Below are 7,808 nucleotides of genomic sequence, written 5' to 3'. Positions count from 1 at the left end.
AGAGTTAACTTGTTCTTTATATTAGAGTTTTCTATCAATCGCTGAAATTTCTGGGCATATTCTCTGAACTATCTAGAGCTAAATGGCAAGCTTAGTTTCTAGTATGTTATATTGTACTTTTATGTCTAAATATTTGATGCCCAACTTGTAGGATTATACAGAAGAGTACAGAAGAGTACTGCATGTGGTTATGTGACAAACTGACATCTGGCTGAACCATATTAACTGTTTGCCCAACGGAATGCAAGCAGAAGTGACATACATGTTGTCCAAGTAGAAGCATAAGAGCTATAGTGAGCCTCAGCCACTTCTCCCGCCCTTGCAATGACAATGGCATGTCTAGATAGGGATTGCTCCTTCTTGACCTGGATCCCAGAATGAGAAGATAGATACAGCAGAGCTGCAGCTATCCACAGATGACTCAACACAAATAAGAAACACATTTTGTTGTTATAAGCCACTGAGATTTTGGAAGTGTTTTTTAATGCAAATAACCTAGCAAAACTTGCTAATACACAGGTCTAACCACACTATGACATATTAAAAACAAATGACTGTTTTAGTTCTAATACACAGAAGCAGTCATTCAGCTAGAAATTTAAATAAAAGCTTGATATTTGCATTTGGTCCATTGTCATTGGATTTTCATCATCTTAATTACAGTATTGTTTAGGTACTTGATTAAAAGAATATGTGTGTTGCTTATTGGAAAAAAAAGTTTAAGCTTCAATTTAACACTCAATTTTAAAGAGTCAGATCAAGTTCAGTAGACTGCTGGCATTTATGGATTTAAAATTGACCACTTACAAATGATTGTTAAATCTGTGACATGTGGTGGTTTGTAATTTTGCTGGGACATCGATTTAAATGATATTCTCAGTGAACCTGTGGCAAAATTATGTCTCTATACATGTCTTCAGAGCACAGTGGCAGATTTACCATGAAGATAAGCCTCGATCTCCTTCCTTGCATGGGCCACTTTCAATATACATGATTCTGTTTTTATAATTTTATATCATATTTTTTTCAAACAGTACCCTTCACATTTTGTAAGCTTCAGACCTCATCAAACATAGTTTCATCTTCAGTAAGAGGCAAGAAATTGAGGTGAAATATGCTTGGACAAAGATGCTAGAGGGAGAATGAAAAAAGAAACTATTAAGTAAATATGTTTAGCAGAAAATCAGCTGAACTTAGTGATTGACTGAATTGTGGAAGGAGGGAGGAAAATAAAAAGTGGACAATCCTATTTCTTTCTTTGATGGCATAATTAATTTCAAAAATAAGGCATGTGTAGCAGACAGACAGGATATCTGGATATCAACTGACATATGAAAGGCATCTCAATAACACGTTTCTTGCCAAAGTGGAGAAATAACTAAATACTATTAATACTATAATTAGTTGGATTACAAACTGATTAAATGACTGTACCAAATGACACAGATTGAAGAGTTAACATAAATCTAGATATTCCTAAGGGTGTGTCAAATACCTAGATCTTTATACATCTTCTTTTCAATATGTTTGTTAATAATTTGGACCAAATTACAAGCATATGCTCAACATATTTACATATGTGATGTGATTTTGTGAAAACCAGAGGATAAACTAAAAACTGAAAAGGAGGCAGAAGTAAATTCTAAATCATTTTAATTGAGATACATGACTTGGCAACAACTTTGCTAAAACTGACTTTAACGTTCCAATTATCCTTGAGTACACTTTGTGTCAACAGCGTGATGTTGACCCACAAAGGTTAATGTCATCCTGAGCCACCTTAATAGAAATTGTTTCTAGATTCTAGGATAAAGGGGAAATGATGGCCTCAGTGGGCTCCACAATGCTCAATGCTGTCTTCAAATAATGGGTTGGTTGATATGTCCTATCTGATAAGAATGGTTCCATTTGACCTCCCAAGGATAAAGTTAGGATGACTATCAGCCAGTTTAGGTTTATTATAATTAACAGAACTTGTTAATAGAAATATAAAAGATGAAAGTGTTGGAGTGAGTTGCTTCTTGTTCAATCACAGGCTAGAAGACATCGCTTACCTGGCATTTTGTAAGAGTAATTAAAATGTTAGGAAATTGGCTATTTCATGGATTTTAAGGTATTTTTTTAAAGTCAGAGTTGTCAAAATTCTATTGCTCTATGACTCCTTGATAACTTTTATTTCAATTCTAGGTTTTTGGCCCAGCTTTTTCTGAGTTGTTCTTTTAACTCCTAATTTAACTGGCAGCCATCCACAATGTGTTCTTTGCTTTGTTTTCAGTCTTATTTCATGGATCCAAAAAATAAATTCTTGTTGAAAAGTCATCTAACGCTTTTTATTCTGTTCAAGCAGAATTCAGTTCGTTTATCTATAACATACCTTTAAAAAGTATAGTTTCTGGCATAATTAAAATTGTTCAAAGACATTCTGTTCACAAAATAAAGATGATGTATGAACATCCATGGTGAAAGTTCCATTCAGCTTAAAAACTATAACCTGATGATTCTAGATTTTTCAGCTCCAGTTTTCTTGAAAGACTGTAGTCATGCTCACTGAAGTTCTCAGCCCAATAACTATTACGTTGGCATTAATAAATATAAAATCTTCTATCTTTTGCCCAAAGAATTATAGTAGAAAATATTCTTTTAAGGATTATTCCTCTATCTGACACACAAGCCAAATTTTCACCGTAAAAATAATTGGGGTCTTGTACTGCTTGGAATAGTAGTACTTAGTTAATTCTCTTAAAGTTCAGTGACTAAAAAGGACATTTATTAGCAAAAGAGATAGTAAAATTAACTTTAATGAGTAGTTAGTATTATCCATACATTCTTTTTTGAAATAACAAAGAAATGGATGACAAATTTAGATTTAGTATTATTATTTCTATAAAAGAGACTATTTAATTATTCAATATAATTACCACAATAAAAAGGGAAAAAACTTGTATCGATTAGTCGAAGTTATTTAAATATTATGAACAGTCACGGGACAAGGTAAATCAAAAGTAAAGATGAGAAATCAATAATCCTGCTCAAAAAATAATTCAGTAGATATATTTTGAATGCAAACATTATAGAGGGGAATGAGAGGTAATGATAAAAGTGTTGTTACACCATTTATAGTATATTTACCTTTTGTCTTCCCACATCTTAGTAAACTAGGGTACCCTATTACATCACAGATGTCTTCAGAGAAAACTGATAAAATCAAGGGTACAATTGATCTCTAGATTACATCCTGAAGTTTATTCTTTGTGGCCAAAACTGTCGTTACCCTACACAGGACCACTTGCAATCTAAATGCTACTTTCAAAAGAACCAGTAGAGAAAGATACACTCATTAAAAAGTAATAAGATTGTACTAAAATGGTTCAAACAAAATTTTTCACCATATTTATTATAGGCCGTTAATGAGCATGGTCTACCATGTTCCATTATAATCAACATTTAACAAACTCTGAAGACACTATCAATGTTTACTTTCATAGAAACATTAGCAATAAGGAAATATGTGGAATTTTAGGGCATATTAAAATAACTAAAACAAGAACAAATTGTGTTCTTATAGGTTTCAAAAATTTATCTTAAGGGTGACTTTTATTATATAATAGGATAATCATCATATTCTATAATATTAATTATTATCATGGAACCAAATGTTGCTCTCTCAATTCACCTGTAATGCTGCAAACCTGGTAGGATCTCAGTAATAGAAAGCCTTTTATGGAGTAGCCTAATAGACTCCTGTAAATATATAAGGCTTATGTTCACTATTCTGTTGAAACTACAAAGCATACAAGCCATTAGCAGGGCTCAAGAATATCAGCTAATAAATAAGAGCTGTAGGATTTAGTGAGTCATTCCAGAAGGAGCCACAGATCAATTGGACTTCAAAGTGGTGTCTCTCCTCAAATGCCGCCCTCTTCAAGAAGCCTTTCCTGACCACTCCATCTAAACTAGCCCTTTCATAGTCACTCTCTAGCTCCTTACCATAGTTTGAGTTTTTTACAGTATTCATCATTATACTGTGTAGCATATTGATTTATTTGTTTATTGTCTATCTCTCCTTCTAGAATGTCAACTCCATGAGGACTAGGATATTATTTAATTTGTTTACAGTTCAACAAGCTGAAACAATGCCTGAAAAATTGGTGACTTTCAATAAATATTTGTCTGTGGTCCCCAACTCCCCAGGCTGCAGACCGGTACTGGTCTGTGGCCTTTTAGGGACTGGGCTGCAGAGCTCTGCTACCTGCCTTCCTCCAGGCCCCTCCCCCTGTCCCAGGTCTGTGGAAATATTGTATTCCATGAACTTAGGAGGGGGTGGGCACACAGCAGGAGGTGGGGGGACCAGTGAGCAAAGCCTCATCTGTATTTACAGCCTCTCCCCATCCCTAGCATCACCACCTGAGCTCTGCCTCCATCCCCTCTTCCCCCATCTGTGGAAAAATTGTCTTCCATGAAACCAGTTCCTGGTGCCAAAAAGTTTGGGGACTGCTGTAATGAAATCCAAGGGAGGCAGAATATCTGCCAGTAGTTGAAGAGTGAAATCCTTCAGTAAAGTCCTTCCCTCTTGAGAGCATTTGGGATACCGAACACCACTTACTCAGATATTGCTAAAAGCAAGTGAAAAAGAACACAAATTTCCCTGAACTCAATTTTCTCAGTGTGAAGTAGGAGTCCAAAAAACCTATAAAGAGTCCAAAAAACCTATAAAGCTTTCTTATGAAAAACAATTTTATTCCAAATTATCTACATACAGTCCAGATTTTTTTAATCTCCTTCTGCTGAACTGACTATAAAAAGACCACAATCACCAATGTCAAAAAAATTGGATACACATAATCAGAGATATATAGGCAGAATATTCTAAGCAATTAGAATGTAGTTACAGTCCACTGCTCCAAAGAGTGAATTAAAAAACAAATTCAGAAATATTCTGGGGATAATTAGCATCAGAGAAGTTGAACTGAATGTAGAAGTAAAACATTTATAATACATGAGATACTTTTAATACATTCATGAAAATTTTGGCATTTTTGATTCTGTTAGGGTTATTTATTTTGGCAAAGTACTTAATTTGAATACTGTGGCAGTAAAATCAGCAAGATGTAGAAAGCTGTTTCCTCCATTTGTTAAGGTTTTCAGTGGGTTTACACAGTACTTGGGAGACTAGCAAGCTTCAGAGATTTATATGATGGGAATTTATATATCCAGAAGTGCTGGGCGAACCCACTGAGGAGAATAGTAGAATCTCACATCCTGTGTGTGGGGAGAAAACACATTTACTGAATGTAGACATTGCACCAAACACTGAAAGATTATCTGATAACAATTGAGGCAGAAATGGAGGTATCCCTGAATTGAAGCATGCTTTTGGTAGCAGCCAATTTGAATTAATAAGTGGAAGTGCCTGTACTTTCTTCTTGTGAATGTAATGGCCCTGTTTTGGTTTTTCTTTCCTACTAGTCAGGCAGTCATAAAGCACTAGTTGTTGGGGAGAACTTGGTAATAATCCCATCCTCTTGATTTTTATTCGAAAAGACAAATCACATGTAAAATATCATTTAAAAAAACTATGATGGACTCTGTCTGATGTATAGATGACCCCAGGTTCCTGAGAAAAGGAATGTTTTCTCATGAGCAGTCGAATATCCTTAATGGCACAAATTGTGGGCCTTTGACACTGTTACCCTTTTTAAAATTTAATGTAAATGACAAGTTAGTGCAGGGAATATAAATTCCAGTCAAATCAACATTACTCTGTTTGGTTCTGTTTACTTATGCCTTTTAGTTTTATGCTTTTAAAACACTGATATCTTTGTCTTTCCTTAGCTCCATTTAATTTATTCAGCAGTATGCCCTTTTGCTATGTGCAAGAAATCCTCATTTCCCTTCCTTAATCTATTTGCTTTGCGATCTTATTCAGTGTCAACAAAATAGCCTTGCTTATAAAGAAGGTAACCCAAATTGATGTTTGACATGCAATAGGCTATTTCTGAGTTTAAATGCCCAACACTTGCTTCTAACATTCTTTTCTTAATACCATCCCTAATTGAGCCTTATATTTAATGTCAAATGGAAATGGGAAAACCATATTATGATATAGCAATATTATGACAAGGCATTATTATAAAAAGGCATTATTTTTCTAGTTATTCTTTAACTATAAAGCACTAAAGCCTGCCCATTTTCACACCTAAAGCCTGAGAAGCACTGAGTATACTTGAGGAACGTAATGACGAAATTCTTGCTTTGATTATGCCCCTTGCCTAATTTTTCAGCACATTCTGATTTTATAGCATATTTTGTTATCATTTTAGAAGAGCTATTTTTAGTTCAGTCCTCCATTTGACTTCATACTTCATTCTTTTCCTCTTTTTTTCGTTTTTCCTGATTGAAACTTGATATATTCAAAGTGGGAAATGAAGAAGAATAGCCTTCCAGGTTATTTCCTGAAGATAAAATTCAGCTTCAAATCCAAGGAAAATAAAACTGAATTTCAATACCCAATTAAGGATCTTGAACAGCAGAACAATTTGGGAACTTGTTTTTATCAAGCCATTTTACTACGCGTAATTATTCTTCAAGATTTGGTATTTGGCTATTTGCTAATGCTCTGTGGTCTTCAGATTACTGGATGACTTTTGCATTTTATCATCAGAAAGCTTTGAGAATTGTAATTTTTCTACAACAATAACACTTTGGATTATGGGAAAAGCACTATTTGTTTTGCCACTGGGTTTCAGAACATATCTTTCTTGTGTTTTAGCAGACTAGATACATCTTCGAGATAACCATGCAACTAAGTCTAGGGCACAGGCCGCTACCCACTTTCTTCCTTTCCTCCCCTTCCTCAACTCCTCCCCACTCCCCCGACTCACCTTCTCAGTTCCTCAGCACCTCCTCCACATACTCACAAAACAGAGATTAGCTAAATTGTCCTTGCCGTTGGTTAGAGACAACATCTTCTTGCTGTTGACAACTACAGTGTTTAGCCTGCTCACACAGTGACACCAGCTTCCTAGCATCTTGCAGACTCCAAGGGATAGAAGAGAGAGGCAGAAATGAGGAATATTGGGCACTCTCCTCCACAATCACTCCATAGAAAGGGTAGATCCTCATGGAAAAATATTTACTCTCCAAGTGGGGCAGAAAGTATTACAGTAAGAAGTGGCAGCAAAGGCTATGGCACAACAGATAAAACACAAAATTAAAGGCTTAGAAGAATTAGGGAACCACAGAATGCAGAAAGAAACAAATGCTTGGGAGTTAATCCATCTTAAGTCATTTGGGAACACATTTTGTCTCCAGTCCTTTCCCAAAATCTATACCTCTTGGTCAAAGAGGGTTATATATCAATGAAGATAATTTTTTTCTAAATAAAATTTCCTTTTATAGACTTGAGAATTATTGTCAACATAATTTCAGGGTCAGCATACTAAAATTATTGAAAATTTTAAGCTAATGATTTGTTTTATTCTAACAATTAATTGAGCTAAGGCAAGTTAGAAATTTCTGAACATTACTAAAGCCGCGAGATCATCCTTCGATATGTCTAAGACATTTTAAACTGGTGCTTTTGAAATTATTAACATCTAGAGATTGAGCTGCCATTAGGTAAAAATAAAAGTCCAGGGCTATTTTATCTTGCACAATAGAAAAAGGACTGGGGTGTGCTTCCTCTACTTAGCTGAGAAGGCACAAATCAGATTACTTAATCTGATCTTAGAAAGGAGAAACTGTTTTATTTTTCTCTTTTTCTAGGGCCTGGGAAAAATCAGTTCTTTTTTTTTTTTTTTTTTTTTTTT

The sequence above is a fragment of the Propithecus coquereli genome, unplaced genomic scaffold (genome assembly GCF_000956105.1).
Source record: "Propithecus coquereli isolate 6110/MARCELLA unplaced genomic scaffold, Pcoq_1.0 Scaffold116, whole genome shotgun sequence".
In the NCBI taxonomy this organism is placed as follows: Eukaryota; Metazoa; Chordata; class Mammalia; order Primates; family Indriidae; genus Propithecus; species Propithecus coquereli.
Note: the sequence above shows the minus strand (reverse complement) of the source record.